The 20,305-nt window shown below is 39.8% G+C and overlaps 1 long non-coding RNA gene across 2 annotated transcripts; it reads right to left on the bottom strand.

The window, feature by feature from the left end:
* Window positions 1-74: 74 nt before the first annotated feature.
* On the bottom strand, window positions 75-20,061 carry LOC140587604 (uncharacterized). 2 transcript variants are annotated; one of them, XR_011989247.1, is made up of 4 exons: window positions 19,925-20,061; window positions 2,649-2,735; window positions 2,361-2,541; window positions 75-710 (listed from the first exon to the last, which is right to left on the bottom strand). It is a non-coding gene; the product is annotated as an uncharacterized lncRNA (long non-coding RNA). The 2 variants fall into 2 exon arrangements; XR_011989246.1 differs by lacking the exon at window positions 75-710 and having other exon boundaries at window positions 992-2,541.
* Window positions 20,062-20,305: the final 244 nt, after the last annotated feature.

Raw genomic sequence — 20,305 nt, 5'->3', positions numbered from 1 at the left:
AGAGACAAAATGTAAATCTGAACTACAAGGAAGGTGACATTCCATCAGACCACATCATGTTTAAAGGGCTTTTATTATATGAAACATTTTGCAGCACCCAGTCCAAAAATCTGTTGCTTTACAGTACATTTTACTAGATGCTTTTATCAGAAGCGACAGATTTTTGAGGAAGCAGGGTCAGCTGATCCCTGGGGCATCTGGGAGTTAAGGGCCTTGCTCAAGGACCCAGTGGTGCAATTCACTGTCGACTGCAAGATTTGAACCATTGACCTTCCAATCACAGGCACAGTGTCCCACCCTGCTGGGCCTCATGCTACCCCCAGTATACAATTACATGCATAACATTTGAGATATTTGAAAACTATGCAAACGCTGGCGTGCCACCAAAATCCAGAACTAAAGGGATTAAAAGACATTTTACCATGGCACTGTTGAATCAGGAAGGTGTTGATTAATGTCCTTAGAAGCACAGGTAGTGCCGGTAAATGCAAATGCAGGTAATGCAAAGAACTTGCTGCACATCATTTGGACCACAACAGTGCTTCAGCTAAGGACTAGGACCTGTGGTCAGTGATTAAGCAGCAAACCGATTTACTGATGTAATGCACTTGGAGTCCAGTCATACTTTACAGTTCTACTTAACATGCCAAAACATGATGTCACGCAAGTCCAGTTTCACATCGGGGGGTTCTTCGCCTCTGCAGCCTTGCCTGTAAAAACATAATACAGGGTTTGAACATTAATCTTACAAAGCCTGATGAAATCTGCATATGAAGAGTAAATTCAGTTACGAAGTTCTAATAGCAGTTGGCAGGGCAAGACACCCAAAGGCTTGGATGAATATGACGAAACCAAGCGAACACAAACAGCAAGAGCTCATCTCCTTTCTGATGAAGCATCGTACTTAATCATCTTAAGTAAAATAGTACTAACCTTGGACCATTTATGACCGTGATTAATAAAATATGTTTTAATTAATTAAAAAAATCCAACAAATGGAATTCAAATCCAACGTGGTTCGGCATTTTCATGAATTAAAGGTCACTGTCTCCTTTTTTTGTGTCCCTCAGCCCACAGACAAAATCAGTGCATATTTCTCCTGCCAATTCACAACTCTGACACTGCTAATGAATCCCTACAACTTATATGTAGCACAATTAAAGCAAATTAAGCTCTGCCAACGATTATTAAACGCCACTGTTTCAAGCATCGCTTAGTTCGTACCTGTTTAAATGAGACACTCCGTTAAAATGCAGTCACAGTAACGTTAATCATTAATCACTGCAAACATTAATTAGAGGCGCTATGCGTGATCATGGCAGGTTGTGAAGCAGAGTTGTGCGCTGAGCCCCCCTGCTGACCTTCACAACGAAGATTTCACAAATACTTAAAAGTGTGAGATCTGAGACCCCCCCAGCTGTGATGCTCAAGTTAATTATTTCACATATGTGTTAGAAATCCTCTATTAATGGAATTTTACCAGCATTATGAGAATCTTGCAGGGAATAATAAATTATGAATTATCATGCATTGCTACTAGAAATAGCTACATACAAACACCATTACCCATGTTATAGTATATAAGCTTTTTATCGTAATTATACTGCAATGGGTTGACGCCCCGTCCTGGGTTGTTCCCTATAGCCTCCTATAGCCTCCCGGATAGGACTCTGAATTGGACAAGCGGTTTCAGAAAATGGATGGATGGATCTTATGTGTATAAATTTAACTTTTAACAGATTTTAACTATTGCGCACCGTAAGCATCCTGGTTGTCATACACCACCCCATATAGACAGCGAGGCTGTAGACCAGTGTGCTGTAATGCCAAGACTCATATCATCTCATGGTAACAGCCCCATATTCCAGGTACAGGATCAAAGTTAATGGGCATTTCAGAGAACCAAGGAATGCAAAAACAGTCAACAATAAATGGCATCGTGGGCAACATTTAGGCGCCTTCCCTCCAGGCATGGTCTACAGCTGAAGGACTGATCAGCAGAAATGTCACAGCAAACCACCTCTGCTTTATTACATTATCTGATGCGGGAGCTCCTGTGTACTTTTGTTCTGACAAGATGAGAATGACCATTTTTACAAGAAGCAAATTATAATTATTTTTGCCAAATCCATGCTGGCATTTTTCACTGTCTAATTTAGTAGGTCCATGAAAAAACGCAGTACATGATAAATTGTTAAATTCAGGAATAGTGCTTGATTATTAACGCTGCAGGGTACACTGCTTATTAGTAACCCTTCTCCATTTAGACCTGTACTTCTGAGATGCCCTACAAACATACATGTATGTCATTTTCCTCCTTTCATAATAAATGACCAACTGTTTAACCGAGACACTTTCACACAAAAATTCACTCTTCCTTGAAGCTGGGCCAGTTCTGCCAAGCTAGCTGAGAATGGTGGCGTCCTGCTGGTCTCGCGTTCGCCTGCAGTGCCCGGAGGTGCTGTTCTCTGTCCTTCCACCCGTCTCTGACATGTTGCCAGGAGTCGATGCCTCCTGCCGACATCTCCCCATTCTGCTTCCCTGTGAAAACGGTCCTACCATGAGGATACGTCCAATACGGAAGTGACAAACCTGGTATCGTCCTCCGAGATAAAGAGATGAGAAGAAGCGGCAGGCTTGTCACCGACCTCTCCGGCGCATCGGCGCTCCCCCGAATCGTTGACTTTATTTATAGTCTCAGCCATGAGACATCTGCTGCAGACACAACTCTGTCCCTGGTGCCCACAGAGAGAGAGAGAGAGAGAGAGAGAGCGAGAGAGAGAGCGCGTCAGCTTCCCAAGGGAATGCATTCGGAGTCCTGCTCCATGCAGCTGGCAAGGGATGCTGCTGTTTGTTTCAGTAGGATGGGCATCCTATTTAATTCTGCTTCCTGGGCTTGATTAGTGAGATAAGATGACTGAGGAGTGGGTATGTTGTTTGACCAAGCAGACTGGTGTTTACTCAAGGTTATTTATGAGATATTTAATAAGCAGATCCTACAGCCTGTTCCATTGTGGTAAATTTCTACTTGTCTGGTGGGATTCCTACATCTTGCTTTCATGCTCTCTTTGTAAACTATCTGCCGATGGTCTCAAGACCAATGACACCTAAGGCACCCAGGATATGCTGAAAAGCCTTTCTTCTTCTAATAGCTGAAAGCCTTGCAGTTGAAAAATTATTATACAGGCAGATCATGAATATTAATGCTTAAGCGTGAGTGGATCCAGCATTCATAAATTTTACATAATGTATCATGATGCCCATGAGAGTACATAACATTTTGTTCCCTCTCGAGTAAACAATGTTAAACGATGTCATACCCTTTGCGGAAAGACACTAGAGAAGTACACAGAAGCAAACCCTGTCCATGGTTTTGACTAGAACTTTGAGATAATTTAATTGTGTTTTTGAATGATTAATCCCCCTGCCTGTCATGCTCTCTGGCTGGAGACCCATGTGGCCTGGAATAGGGTCTGAGACCCTCACAGCCCCATCCAGGAAAAGCAGGTAGATGGATGAATGTAAGTATTATTATTGTCATAAAACCTTTATAATGATCCATCATAGCTTTTGCCACTTACTGTTACTAGATAAATCTTTTGTAATAATTAGTATATATTACAAATGATAAAACCTTCCCACTGTCATTTTCTGAACCAAAATTAGACTGAAGTCTAATTACTCTGAATTTGAGAAAGAATTAAACAGTACACAATATGCATATAATTCGAAACACATTTTCTATTTTCTTTCTAACTTGCTGGTAGCTTTGTGATCTGAATCTTGCATGGTGTGCCTTCAGTTCTGTGCCTTGGCATTGTCTGTGCTAAGCTTGTTTGCTTTCCCTTAGTTCTTGTGGGTTCTGTCTGGGTGCTCCGGTTCCCCCCATGGTCTAGAGACACTCCGTGTAGGTGGTCCTGACAGGAGAGTTGGTGTGTATGTTTGGGCTAGCACCCCACCCAGGGTCTTGTGCTCAGTGCTTCACCATGAGACAGATAAATGGGCAATCTACACTACATGAATATATTGGTATAATATTTACTGATCTTTAGAGACATGTTTAAAATAAAGACCAACACTATATATATATATATAAATAATTCAACACCTATGGTGTACATTCCCTTACAACATTACTGCTGCATTTTAATATTGATTTAAGAAAATTTGTTTTTTTATTATTATTATTCCCAGATATGTATTTAAAAACGAAATTAATTTTACTTTCACATTTATCTGAATTAAATAAGCATTTGGACTTCAAACTGTATTGTAATGCTCTGTCCTTCATAAATTGTTAAATAAAATTCTCTTCATGAACGTGCAAGTTTAGTAGCCCTGGTGATACCGTTCTTTTTATTATAAGCCAAAAAAATTGTCTTATAAATTCACTGATTAAGGAATCATCACATGGTACACGTGCAATAAAAAGCCATGTTCCAGTGAAGGTAACATTATTGATTACGATCATAGGCTCCTATACAGGAGATATTATCGCTTGCATAGTCGTCCGGTATTAAAGCGTATGAAGTGTAGCACATCGAGACGAACTATTATTCAGTATGTGTCGTAAATACACTTGAAATAGTTTAGAAAACCTTCATTTTATATTGGTACTTAATTTTTTTTTCTGATTTAATTCCAGGTGAAATATCAATAAACCGTTAATGCAGTATCAACGTAAAATATTGTCAAACGTAAAATATCAGACTATTTGTAATTCTTCATCTTTGTAATATCCTGCTCACGGTGCTGTAAAAAAGAAGAGAGACTTAGACAAATAATTCACCATTTTTCCTGTTCAGTTGGTTTGTCGGAGGAAATCGGAGCAGAAAACCCCTTTTTGCACTTTTGCCGATTGAACATGCTTTAGGCTGTACCACGATCTCAAACTTCAATATATCAAAATAAAGCAAAATATCAAATTTAAACTTATACAGATACGGCTTACTGCGTATCCATTTAGAATTCAAATAGAAGTAAAAATTTGGTTTGTAAAATTACATGTAGATTTAAACTCATTAAATGAATTATATATATATGTAAAAAAAAAAAACAGACAAATTATAGAACAATAACACCGAGGATATGCAACCGTGTCCCCTTGTGTTTGGTTGTGGCTGAACAACCAAAGCAATTCTTCGGACGCTCCGCCAGATGGCGATGTTGCAATTCAATAATCTAGAACTACGCGTAAATTAAAGCTTTAAAATGATTTTAAAACACAATAAATATAACGACTCTATATCACCATGGAATTTGCACATTCCACAGTTAGTTTTGAAGCTAGTTCTTTGCAATACAGTTCCAGTTATCTCACTCGTTCATCCAGTGCACATGGAGGAGATAATTGCATTTTATTCTTCTTACCGAGTACATTAATATTAAATAGATGTTTATGCTGATATTTAACGTTGAATGAGAAGATACCGTGAAAATAATTGTCCGCGTGGCGGTCAGAACCATTACAAGTTTTCTGGATTTCAGTATTTCGTCAAAATTGGTATTTTCCTCCAAGAAGGATCCAGTGTACCAATCATGTACAATATGAACCGTCTCAAGGTCACACTTCGGTATAGAAGTTAATATGTATGGTCTGAAATAATTGCAATTCTTTCCTTCCTACACTTTTGGCACCATGTACTGTACAGGGCTGAAGGACTGCAGCTGTCCATTGACATAAATGAAAGGAAAAGCCAGTTTACTCTTTAACACCATAGAATGCCATTAAGATGGAAGGCACAGTGACTCCACAGTGATAACGGCAGGACTGCGATGTGCTCTAAAATATGCTGATCTTTCTCTAACCCTCATCAAACCCTGATCTTCATGGACTGTATCATATTGTGCACTAATGTACTTTATTGCCCAGAGTATAAGCTTTTCTTAAAGGAGATTGGAAAGCTGGGTTTTTAAAATACATCATTTCAGAAATGTGACTTGTGTAATGATCCTGTCAGTGTAAAACGTGAGATTTATCTTGGAAAAGAAAATTGATCCATTTCACCTTTGTTTGATGGATTTTTTATTACATGGGATTATCTGTTTATGTAAAAGAGGGAAATGAAATCTGGTGGTGCATTTCAACCATGACTTTGAATGTGCACCTACAACTTTGAGGGTGGTGGAGTATTCTGCTTTTTACCTCAGCCTTTAATTGTTTAGTGAAGTAGCACTTTGCATATTACCTGTGGTTAATCAAGTGGTAATTAAAACATTTCTCTACAACGTGGAGGAGTCCGACCCTCACAACCTCAGCTGTGGGAATCTGGCAATTTGGATGCACTAGGAGTACAGACAGGGGAAAAAACACAGCCAGATGTACTGAAGCACTTAAGGGAGAGAGAAGCATCTTCCTGATAAAACCAGTGATGTAACTGGTATCACTAGTGACATAAAAGGATAAGAGCACGAACGAAAGAAGCAAGAGGTATTGCATAATACATGAACAGTCAGATACGATGGTTTTAGATAAGTACTCATCTACGAGCAACAGGGAATCACTAGAATCCCAATAGATTTAAAGTCTAGCCAAATTTGAGTTTGCAGGCTGAGCAATGATTTCGGCACTGCCTAAAAACCAGCTGAAGGTTCGCCCTGGCGGATGAACTCCTAAGGCAAGCATACTTTCATCCAATCTTGACCCCATCCAGACAAGTGACAGACGTTCCAGAGCGCTACTAAACCAGGACACCAAGGACAAGTCCATTACTGGCTTAAACACCACAATCCTCAGAGGACTGCTACAGGGACCTAATGGTTTAGCCTTTGTCAACATCCATCTTGGGCCTTCTGTGATCAAACACACCCTCGACAAATTTCAGCTGAAGGGCCTCCGCTGAATTCTAGCTGTAGGACTGTAAGCAGTCAGAGATGCTTCCAATTGCACAGAATGACAGCACACTCACTACATAAATGTAATCAGAAAGACAAGCAAGGCATTCTGCATAAACACGACACATGAATTACTTATCTACATGTTCCATCCAAATTCATGTTTTTCCTGTTTTTATTGTTCTTCTGCTTAGAGATATATATAATGGTTCTTAGTCAGATGGTTGGTGCTGGTTTTTAAAAATACAGTTAAAAAATGGGAGCAGGCAATGTTGAGGTGTTATCTGCTACAGCTTCTGCTAACCATTCCCAAGATGAAGGGTTCAGCAGCAGTGGCGGGCAGGGTTCCGTTAATCCGCTACCTGCTACTTTTTCATGTTTGTTGCTTGTTGTTTCCACCAACTTTGAAAACCATTAGCAGACCGATTAGCTTCTGCTAAATTTAGTTCCACTGACTGTAAATCCGCTAACATTTTCTTTGCAGGTAAAGTGAATAATGTTTAATGTTTAAAATCATACATACTCGTTCCTGTCTGTTGTGTGACTACCTTAAATCCAACAAGTTATCTGGGCTCTGATTGACAGAACTATAAGCCAATAAAGAGCTGAGACCATTCTTCCTAGTTCTGGGTAAACGGCGTCATGTTTGTAGTCCCCAAATGGATTCATAGAAAGAAAAATCTCAGCATCGGTCAGCAGCATATATCGCAGAAACAGAATATCATGGAAATAAATTTTCAACGCACTTTTATTCCAGAGGCTCTACAACATCCAACGGTACCCATCAGGGGCGTTGCTAAAGATTTCGGGCCCCATGAGAGCATATCATATTAGACCCCCCAGTCCAGGTCAATCTAATTATTTTCCAAATTTTTTAGGTCTCCTGTCACACCGGGGCCCTTGGAATCGTCCTAACTTCCCCCCCCCCCTTACAGTGCCCAATTGGGTAAATCCGAAGAATCCCCTGGAAATCACTCTAGTCTGAAAGATGGGATATCAGCCTTAAACAGGTTAAAATTTTAGGTCTCTATGGATGTTTGCTTGATTGATTGGATGGTCCCGCCTCCTTTAATTGCTTGGACCCACCTCCTCTACAATCTGATTGGTTATCTCTCTGAACCAATCATTTTTCCTTCTGTCCTAAGAACATTTTTTTTTACGTAAACTCCCATGTGCATTAGTTGGCCATATCAATGAAGCAATTTTATTTTATGGTTAGTTTGTGTGCTTGTTAGCAGTCGTGTTTATCGGAAAGTATGGATCAGGCAGCTGTCTGGCACATTCCAAAGCCCAATGATACCAACTGAAGGTGGTGAAAAACTAGCAGCACTCTGAGTGAAATTCAAAGGGAGAGGAAGGCAAAGGAACACAAAAAATGCTGAGCCGTGATTCTGCCATTTTTGAACTGCCGGACAGTCTAAAACATCTTGTATTTGTTTTTTGAATAACCAATGGTTGTATATGTATAAAAATACAGTAAATGCTTAGTGTTTAGCGTGTAAGAATGTAGCTTGATTCCCACCCTGATTCAGAACCACACAATGTGCATCGCAGAGCAGTCAGTCTTGGGTGAAACGTCCTATTTCCATCCCGTCTTATTTGCCGCTTCCTTCCCACTAATGTCAGCACTCAGTCCTGTCAGTAATTTGTTGCTAATCAGCTGTCGGCTCGCAGCTCTGATGAGGTGATCATCTCCTGCAGAAGGTAATGGCTTTAAAAGTCACAGAGTCAATGTCAATGGGATCACTCGGATTCAATCAGGAAGCCAGCTGAAAGATGGGCCCTGCTGACATTACCACTCATTTTGAGCCCAAGCATCTGGGCTCTAGTAAATAACCATCAGTGGGTGGGTCTGGGGGACAGGTCATTAGCCCTGAGAAAAATAAATATCTTTTCTCTCATGAAGGCTGCAAGTCATTTAGCACAGACTAGGAAATTTCACCCTAGATTAAGTATGATGAGCCAATATCAGTCAGAGGAGACCATACTGTGAGAGCTTGATGAGAATGGAGAATTTATATTCAGCTTAGCAAAAGTAATATGATTTGAAAGAGTTGATTTGCTGGCATAGCAGCCAGTTAGGATCCCCACCCTGCTGCAGAATTGCATGTAGAGCCCTGGATTGTACAGGGATGTTAACCTACTTCCTGAAAGACTCCAAGTTTGACCATACAGCCAGATTGAGAGAAATGTCCTCTAAGGCTAGAATAACGTCACTCAGCTGTGATGAGGTGCTTTTTAAACTTTGGTCAGAAAAGGTCTTTTGTGTTAATATGTGTATTGATGCATTTATCAACTGTAATAATGTTAATGTTAATTATTACATCAATAGACATCATGTTTATATATTTTTTTATCATTTTCAAAATTGTCAAATAAGGAAGTTAATGCTGGTATAATTTGTTTCTCAGTCTAAGACCACAAGGTGCAATACCAGCCAGTCCTGCTGTTTCTCAGGGTCCAAAGTGCAGTGACTGTGGGACCCCAAACCCCACTGTGTGACGTAGCAGAAGGCAGCAGCAAGCCCACCCCAGCTGGACAGGAGAGCCGACTTTACAGCATCGTACTTATGTTCCTTAGATTTAAAAGTCAAACTTAAAAAAACGTTATTATTATTATTTGAGCTACCAATACTAGGTCAGCAGCTATTTTAAACTAGGTCACAGTGCTTACATTAATGATTCAGTTACCAAATTGTGAAACTGAATAGTTACACTGTCGTTCATCTTTCATTCCCAGTTAGATGGGAGCTACACTTCCTAAGCACATGGAGTAAGTATGTGCACTGTGACCAACTGATAATACACAACAACCAGTTTAACGGCAACATCACAGCAATTATAAAGTAGTTAATGTATTTTATTCAAGGTGATGATGATATAACTGATGTCAAAAATAAGTAAATGCCAGAATCATGCAGCACCCTCCCATGCAATTTCAAATATAAACCAGTCCCACGTAGAAGTTAAGTGAGCCTTCATCTGCTGAACCCCAGGAAATCTGCTCTGACCTTCATACAGCACACTGCTTTTACAGCTGATTACACAAGTGGCCTTTCTAAATCCTGACCATATATTTCCCTCTACCATACGAGCCTCTCACTCAGCAACTCTTGGCATCATTAGCTATAATGTACATTCTCATTGTCAGGATTCTTCTAAGGATATGTGGAGTGTGGAGGATATAATGACCTTAGTAAAGGGCTTTGAGTAGCCAGCAACCACCACCCCCCCCCCACCCCAGCCCCCCGGGGCCCATTCATGGGAACAGGGCTCTAGGGACGATAGCAATCCAGACTGGGCAATGGCCCAGAATTTTAACAGGCACACGCAGCTCTGCAGTGATACAAGCGGGTACATGCAGGTACATGCGGGTACAGAATCTTCCCTGTCACCACCTGGCTTCTGCACCTAGACAGCATGCAGATCGTACATGCAGATCTCACACTCAGCGTAGACTAAATAGATGACTAGCCTGGGCAAATGTATGAATATAAATATATAAATATGTATACACACACACACACACACAGGTTTGTAATTATAACTTTGTGGAGACTCTCCATTCATTTCTGTGGGGAAAACTCTAATCCCAACATGACAACCTTAACCTCTACCCAGCCCTAATCTTAACGATAAATAACTAACCCAAATACAAGACTTTTGGCATTTTTACTGTTTTGATTGCATTCACAAATTTTTGTAAAACTGAGGTTATGCAAATGGGGACCTCAAAAGATGTCCCCAAAAGTAGGAAAATTTCAGGTTTTACTATACTTTCGGGGACAATTTGGTTCTAAAATGTGATCTGTGCAAACCCACACAACACACACACACACACACACACACATGTGTAGGGTAAACATATCCTTATGGGGACCGCTCATTCATTTCAATGGGGAAAATGCTAACGCTAACTATGACAACCTTAACCCCTACCCTGCCCTAACCATAACCATAAGTAACCTAACAAAATACAAGAGTTTTTGCATTTTTAGTTTTTTCATAGCAGTCACCGATTTTTATAAAATAGAGTTTTCCCTTATGGGGACAAGGACCATAAGGGAAAAAAAAACACATATTTATCACGTTATGGGGACATTATATCCCCATAAGGATAGGTAAACCCGCTCACACACACACACACACACACACACACACACACAGACACATTAGACAATCAAACATATGTACTGTAAAATCTCCCTTACATGACTATGACTGAAAATAATCCATTTACATACAATATTTTAATGTATTAATGATGGATGGATGGATGGATGGATGGATGAATGGATGGATTTTTTCAATGCATACTTTTAAATAAAACATATATAAGAAATGTTTAAATCAAGACTCAGCATCTCATTATTGCTTATGATCAAAGTTTTATTGTGCAGGCATTGTGCTGGATTGGGTGTCCACCATGTCAGGTCACCTCTGTCCAAGACACAGCTCCTGAAGGTGGCTTCAGAGGAGCTTAACAGCTCAGGCTAGCTGGAAGAAGCTCCTCAACTCTCACCTCAACCACCACAGTTTTCTGTAGAATATTTAGGTTTCATTTCTGTAGAATATGTAGAATAAGTAGGTTTTCATGTGTGACGAGAGATCAACAGTATACCTCATTTAATGTCAATACGCTTGCAGGCAGACACACACTCAGTGCTACACATGTGTAATATATACATGCATACAAATATACATTAAGACCTCACTATCATTGTGTGATGGGTGATCTGAAAGAGAGCAGCTCAGTACTCTTGTAAAAGGCATTTTATGTCAGGAGCAAATCAAATTATTTCAATGGTTCCCTCAATTAAACATTTCTTTATAGCTTTTAGTTGGAAACCAGCATATGTCATTTATATATTACCATTAAGGAGGCCCTTGAACATCTGGAAAAAGGTGGCACCACTAATTAAACAAGTACCACTTTGATGTCCAATATTCATAAAAGGTTCAATTGAGTTTGGAGGAAATTAATAGTGCATCAATCAACATGATCAATCAGCAATGGTTGAGGGCCTGAATGTACTAATATGCTAATAAGATGTTAATGAGTTATAATGAATTTAAAATTCTGAGGCATGTAATGCCTGTTCTAGCATACAGTCTCATTTAGATACGGTTCTAGGAAGAGGAGATAGGCAGACATATGTGGAAATCCGTAAGAGCAATGCAACACGCACTTAGTGTTCTTTAAAGACCCAAGGCATGCGAATATCTTGCGACGATCGGCAAAATTTTTTCAGGCAGTTAATGAATGAAATACATGTTTAACTAATAATCAGCTTACAGATCAGCATTAAAACCACCATATGGCTCCCATTGACTGTGACACAGAGATGTGAATGTATAATACTGAGCAGGATCGATGGCAGCAGGCCAGCAGGAGACTATGATTTGAGTCCCAGGTCAAAGTAGTGATGTGTAGCAACATTTGTCCTGAAATCGATCGGGCTGCTGGTGAAAAGACTCGACCTGCCTTGTCACGTGCTCATTCTTCCCATATGCAGTAACACTAACGTTGTGTTAGTGCCTCAGCTGTGTTGAAGAGGCGTGCAAGGTGGGGGTGGGGGGGCATGCAAGAGTGGATTTAAAAATTGTCATGATTTTACTGCAGATTTGGTGAACTCATTTTGAAATGTGCCTCTCAGTAAAATGGTGGCTAAACCTTTCCTAGCCTGTGTCAGAAATACTGAATCATTATATACTATAAGAAATGGTAAGAGCTGATCAAAGAACATGCAGAAGTTCTTTTTATAATGCAATTACTTAAAAACTAAATTATAATTAAGTGGCTTATGAATACTACAAAGCATTCAGACTGCTGCATGTTTTTATAGGGATTATGAAATGTAAAGTGGTATAGCACGGAAGCCTCTCAAACCAAGTCAACCCAAGTCCTCATGAATTTCACTGTGCTGTTCAATGGAGCTGCATCTTTTTTACATGGTATTTGATCAGAAATTTAGACTCCTGGGCATTTCATGGTGTAATGTAAAACGCATCTTCTAGGATAAGAGTTTCATATGTTGAAGTGTTAAATGCACGATGTGTAATAAATCAATAAATGTTAAACATTCTTTTGTCTCATAGAGTGATGTTAAGATCCCTATCTCTGTGATCAGATACATCGGCATTGTAAAAACAATCATTTACACTGTTCTCTGGGCTGGTCTGATTCGCGGCTCAACCTAAAAGGTGTCTGACATAGATCAATAAATTTGATGGAAAGCAATAACCAGCCCTATTAAGTGACAAAGGTTTACTCTGTAACAGCTGGGCTGGCGGGAGAGGGGAGCTTGTCTGACTAATGAATCGTGAAACAATCAGGCAGTAGCCATTTGTGTTTAGATCTGTAAATATGCCGCAGTACTGGTGCCAGACCATCGCTGGCACTCCAGCTGGGAACGCAGATGGTCTGGATTCATATCAGCACAGGAAGTCTTATACAGGACATCTTCACTTCTGCATTGTTATCCGTTTGCCCCACATTGCACGCCATGCTGCCCTAAAAAGATGACAGCTCCCAAAAGGGATTCCCAAAGCTCCAGCATAGGTCAGAAAAGAGCAGAAGCCTGTACCAACGTCCCATTCTGAAGACATGATTACTTAACCTTGGAAGGACATAGTCACGCTGACCTTCCGCTACAAAAGGGAAGGGTGATATTCCAATATTAATGACACCCTTGTATCACTTTCCTGCTGGAGATGGAACAGGACGCTTCACATGAGTTTTAATAGAATCCTTGCAGGTCATTTCCCATCTGTTATCAACCCAGGTGAACGAAATCTCATTGTAGAAATTTTAATTGCTTATTTAAAAGCAAGTACACACTGTGTTATCCGCACACAAACACAAGCAGTATCTTTTTCACTGTCACATGTAGGTCCACGTGTTACAGTTACGTATATGTAATTTTATTTGACTCTTCTTCGTGCAAAACATCATGGAAGAAAGAAAATGGCTTCAGAGTCCTGTTCTTTTACAAGACCCTGGTGGCCCCTCCTGTGTCCTGATGTTTGTACATATGAATGTACCTGAGAAGGTCAGTAGGAACCTTTGGTCCACAGGATTGAGGCTCAAGATGGACGTACTGTCCTTCCCGTTCTAATCCCAATAAATACCAAGTCGGAGATGGAGCTTTTCACAGCGTTACTGTCATGACCCCACTCAGCAAAGGGAAACAGCTTAACTACACTGTCAGCTCCAATAAAACCAATGAAGGCATCAGACAAATGTTTATTGCATTGTGGGAAAAGATCATTTCTACACAGAAATTGAAAATGACCTTTTTAGCCAGCATAAATCAGGCCTATTTGTCTGTGCGTATGCAGAATGCAAACAACCTGTGTTTTAGTGTTACGATCACATCTCAACAAGCCATGACTGAACAATTCAACCTGAAGTAACGAGGCAGTGTAGCTACCATGCCTCTGCTACAAGAAAGCCTTACAATGAAAGGGCAATTTAGCGTCATGTCAATACTTAATCACATAATTACGGAAAAGGTCAGACGTGTTAGACCTAAGTGTTTCTTATCAGGCGACAGCTTTCTAATGCCTGTCAAAGATCTATTCAATCAATTTGATCAAGCAGTATTAATTTTGGTGACGAAAATCATAAGGAGAATTTAATTGATGAAACCAAGATGAGAGTAAAAAAATAAAATTATGATGCCAAAAATCGAAATGTACTGACTCTTTCTTTGAAAAAAAGACAATGTCAGGAAGAGATTTTAAATTGATTCATTCAGAAGTAGAATCTTTAGTTAGTGTTGACTGAAGTCGTGCATGATTAGATAATGTTGATCTAACTAGCTTCAAGAGTGTAAACCATGCAGTTTGTCTTTAAAGTCTGTGTATAAACTTGCTACATTTGCGCTAGGCTGGGGCAACTTTTACCATGGGGAACCTTAGAATGTCTGGAGCATTTGACGGTAGGGAATATGAGGTACTAATAACCTGATCCAGGCCACAGACGGCTTCAGGTAGGAAAAAAACATTCTGACATATCGATAAAGTTCACATATAATGTGATAGAAAACAAGACTCTGCAAGCTGCCTGCAGTAATAACGGATAAACATCACAAACATGAAGCAGAATGAAATAAATAGAAACAAAATAGTTGATTTTTATTTTAATGTGTTTGAAAAGTTCAGTGTCATGAACTGTGTTCAGTGTCGTGAATGAGCACCAGCCTGTTGATTTTGACTAGTCTGATATCTGTTTGTGTTTTTGAGAGATGACACTTCAGTTTTCTGTATTCAGGTTCTATGCACTGGTGTTTTTACTTATAATATGAATCAAGATGTGTCATGTGCAAGTATGTTGTTTCCAAATAAATTTTGGTTTTATTTATATTTTATTTACTGTTAAATAAAAATCATATAAAGTCATTTTGAATTAGTGGAATGTTTCGTATTACAGCCTTTACAACCATCTGTGTCCTTAAAGAGCATGTGTTCAAACCTAATGACATGCCTTAATAACAGTTTTACAGATGGATACAGAACAGATAGAGGTAGACCCTGGTGTGTGTGTATGTGTGTACATGTGAAAATAAGAATGTGTATTAAAATATGACTAAACCTGATAGTTTGATTGACTGCATGTACTGTAGATTTTGTCAACTAAATGTAAAATAGATTTCGTCGACTAAACATCCTGTAATTAGCATCGACTAAATCGAGCCTAAAACTAAAAATAAAATTAGATGACTAAAAGATGGCTAAAATTAAACTGCATTTTTTTCAAAAGACTAAGACTAAATCAAAATATGCTAACAAAATTAATACTGTGATCAAGTGCTTTGACAGAAGAGTGCTAGAGCTGAACTGTCTCCCAAGTTAGTTTTTTTTTTCCAATACTCTTCTAAAAAGAAACATCTGAGAAAACTAATATTGACTAATATGTCGAATTATGTATCATTCAAGGTCACCAGATGACGCTGGTCTCCACATAAGATCTCTGGTAGCCTTCATTGTCACACTTGAGCCCAGTCTACACCTGACTGTACCACACGAGTTTGCCTTTGGCAGTGGTCATTCTCTCACGCTGCCCTGTCCTAATTTTCTGTCCTGTCTCCCAATTGACTACTTTATTGTATCTTAGCTGCGGAGCATCTGTCTTGAATAGCAGAATAAAGCTCTTGTCTCTTCTTCATTGAAACGCTTCTTCTCCATTAATTCCCGGTCTGTTCAGCCTCAACTGTTTGTTTTATTCAGGGTCACTGGGAATCCAGAGCCCATCTTGGAAGCTAAAGGCGGAAGGCAGGGAACAACCCAGGATGGGGCACCAACCCGTCACAGTGCTTATAATCCGTCTGATTCATTTAAAGTCTTCTGTGTATTTCAGTGTATTTGATCGTAAACTCCCATTATTTTGCACCTTTTTATTGACTATTTTGTATTTTGCACATATAGTTAAATATTACATTTCTTGTGTTTTGTTTGCACTGCTCGCAAAGCTGCTATCCCAATATCATTGTACTGTTGTACATAAAGAATTGAATCTTGAGTCTTGAATTAAGACATTGATGCCCGCAGCTGGTTTATGCTGCAAATCTGTAACTGACATGATGATGGAAGCATTGGAAAGAAGCTTAACATATCTCACGCTGGGAACAGTGTCGCCGTGGATATTGGTATCATGTTTGTCGACCGACCGAAAGAACCTCAAGTCTCATAGAATTTGGCACAATTATAGCCAATACACGAACAGAACTCTACCCCAAGGAGATTAACATGAAATAAGAAAACAAATCTGTCATGCTGACTGAAAGAGTTTAAATCCAAGGGGCGTTATGTACGAGTCTCAGGCTTCAGGGTGAGAGTAGAAGTTTCTGGAGCAAATCGCAGTATCTTGTGCTCCTGGGCTACAGGATGAAGAGATGAGCACCATTAGATCTGTGCAGTGGCCTGTGAGATTTCGAATTACTTTAATTATTGCACGCCTGAAGGCCGTGCTGATGTGACGAGACGAGGGGCTTGTTTGGCCGCTGCTGGGACCACAGCTTCCCACACGTCTGGGTGGATTTTCTGCCCTGTCCGTAAAAAAAGAGAATGTGAATATTTGTTGTTTGGCCTCTACTGTTACCAACAAAATGCCGTAATTCCAACGACCAAGCCTGTGTGTTCATTTGCTAGCCATGTCTCAAAAACGTGTGAACACACTGTCAGGAAAACATTTGAGGGTACAATTACTTGTCACTGGAGCTGCACCCTCAAGGGTCTGCCAGTTATACCCTAGCTGTAGGTAAATGTACGTTTTAGAATAATTTAGGGTACAGAAATGGCTGCCTAAGGAACTTTTTTGTACCATTGGGGGTACATTATTGTTGTTTGTATCTTGTAAACTGGTACCAGGGCTGTACCGTATTTTTCTGCCAGTGCATGTCCACTGGAACTGTGGAGTAGATTGAGTGTAATTATAGACACTCATATAGACAGTGGGCAGAGGAAGACACTAACTATAAAAGCTGAAGATTAACACCAGAGATGAAAAATAACCAGTTAACTGTCTGTATCATGTTAAACGTTTCAAGGTTGAAGGGCAGAGTGGACCTTTTTATATAGGTTATAAAGTTTAAAGCTCTCTGTCTCTTTCCCTATTCATTGATTGGCCCTGCAAAATAATATCTTATTAATGGGGGGAACAGTAATATTTGAGCCCTGAAGTTGGAAATGCTTTGATAATAGTGGAATGAAAATAAAGATGCATGGAATACTAAATGAGACACGTGAGCCCATAAACACAATTACACCTCAGAAATCATTGTTTAAGATCTTTTCTTCCGTAAAGGAGTGATCTTTGTATATTTGACTCATCTTGCTTGTCTGAACTCCTTTTGAACTTTAAATTACCCTCAGATGAACGGGAACGTGATCCCTTTTTCATCTGGTTATTTTAGTGTCAGTTTACAGCTAGATATACTGTAGCAGTTACCTTGATATTCACCTTTTGGTGTATCGCTATATTGTAACTGTATGTTTATAGACAGGGATTGACATAACTGGTACGCAGTTAAGCATTCACCTTTAAACTGAAAATATGCCTGTTTTAGTTTGGAGTGATTACTCTATATGTTTTTCAGCTAAACTGTTAATTAGCTACTATTGAAACCAAGGTTATAAACCAAAATTTGTATAAATAGGGCTGTTAAAAATTGCTCTGCGAAACTCTTATTGCCTGCAGGATGACACTACATTTGACCAATGACTAAGTGTGGTGTTGAATGCTTAAACCTCCCATTCATTGTAGTTGTCATGCCGATGACTGTTAAAAGAAGACAGCAAACAACCACAAATGTACAGCAGCTACTACATCTACACTATAGGCCTGAGAATTTGCTGATCCCAGAATGATCAAAATCATTATTGCAAGCTGGGCCAATAGTCATCACATCGCCCCCTTGAGGAAAGAGGCAAGATAGGTAGGAAGTCTGTGTTCTTCTTCCCAAATCCTTTGCTTGTTTAAATAAATTAACTATCAAAACTCGCCCAGTTTTTGAGCTTTTACTTGCAGGCTTATTCTTCCGGGGGTATGTGATGAGTTTTCTCACTAATTCACTTGCTGTATTATAATGTGTGATATCCAGGCTTAAAATAGGAAAGATATGTAAGTTATGTACACTCCAATAACTGGCTTATTTGCTCATTAACATTTTAGAAGCCAGTTTAATTTTTCATAATTTATTTCATAAAGGAACCCAACGGGGGATGTGATCGATGTGTAGCCTATCCAAGCAGATGTTCTAATGTGGACAATGAACAGCTACATTAATGAATTTTATTACATTTTTTTCTGGGTGTTGAATGCTGATAGTGTTATTATTTCATTTAAATAAAATAAAGGTAAGATAAAACTTTTATTTTTTCCCAGGAGGATATTCTAGTGCACACAACAACAAGGTGTGTAATGTGCGCACAAGCAAACATTTAATGCGTAACAAGAGAAAGTACAAAGACAGTACACAACCATGAGTACACAACCATGAAACAAAAATGAATGGATAGAGTTTAGTCAGTAGAACAGCACGCCAGTACAGTATAGGGACACAGAAGTCTAAAGTCAGATGGAGCCCAGAATCAGAATAAAGTGATTGTATTATGTACTCATATTCAGGGTGCTTTAACTATGCCCATCTCTCCATGCCAAACAATAAAAAGAACCTTCAAAGTTCTCAGAAGTACAGGGCTCGGGAAAAAAACAAAACGGACTGTCAGTATTGGTACCAAGGACCTTGGTTTAACATCTCACCCCAAAGAGCGTCGGCCTTGCTTTGCACAGTGGCTGGCAGTGTGCTGCTGTCCTCTCCTCGGGCCACGTTTGACCATCTGAGACTCTGGCTCACACACACTAGAGTTTGCTCATTTGTAACACTGAACATTTGTTCATACTTGCCAAATCGCTTCCTGTGAGACGCGTTCGGGTGGCTTGCAGAGTCTCACGGCCATTAAATGACTTTATAACAGATTTTATTATATATTCAGGCTGTACTTCTGTTATGTCAACCTTTTTTTTCCCCAAAGCTCTTTAATTATCACACTCTTACATAAGAAATTTGAGGATTTTTTCCAGTACAAAAAAAGCCTCAGACAGCAGTGGTCTGCAATCTTTCTGAAGCACAGGGTCGGCATCTATGCTTTAGTGACCCTGATAATAAGAGGAGAAAATCTTCATTCATCTCATTCCTTTCAACTTCATTGTCTGTGATTGTGAAACGAGAGCCCGAGATGTACATTTAGAATCAGGGAATATTCTCAGTCCCAGTGAGTATTTGTAAGACTGACCTGAATTTCTTTTACATGCCACCCCCGCACACTTCCCACAACACACACACACACACACGCACGCACACACACACACACACACACTTGCTCTCTCTCTCTCTCTCTTTCTCACAAGCCCTCATTCCTCCAAGCAAAGACACCCACACGTTACTTCCATTAATTTTTCTCCTACTCAAAATGTTCTAGCTTCTTGCCTGCCAGGAAGGCAGGATGCGGCCCCCAGCCCCGAAGCCAGTCAGACAGCTTGGCACGCACCAGACGCTGTAGGCCGACCGGGCCAACGTCTGACTTACTTCATCTGCTCTTCTGGAAAGTTTCGGATGCACGTGGATTTCTCGGAGCGCGCTGCTCCACTGCACTCGGGAAATCTGCTACTCTGCATCCCTACTGCACCTGAATCGTCCATTCCTCTTCAAACTAGAGCACGAACTTCTCATGACACAAAACAAAATGGGGATTTAGCAGCGTTTCGGAGCCTGCCTGTGGCTTCCTGCTGCACTCTATAGTGAATTCAGCTGAACAGTGCGCATGTTTTCTCGTGAATTTGCCAGTTGCTTAAATAAAATTGCAAGTTTGCTGTTTCAGTTGATTTACCTGCTAGTGCACTAACTACAGTAGATGAGAAAGTCTCAGCACTGTAATGTAGATAAATAATAACTAGTAGCTGCGTCGTA

This window comes from Paramormyrops kingsleyae, chromosome 2, assembly GCF_048594095.1.
Source record: "Paramormyrops kingsleyae isolate MSU_618 chromosome 2, PKINGS_0.4, whole genome shotgun sequence".
Classification (NCBI taxonomy): Eukaryota; Metazoa; Chordata; class Actinopteri; order Osteoglossiformes; family Mormyridae; genus Paramormyrops; species Paramormyrops kingsleyae.
The sequence above is the reverse complement of the archived record's forward strand: the minus strand, read 5'-3'. Positions and strand labels throughout refer to the sequence as shown.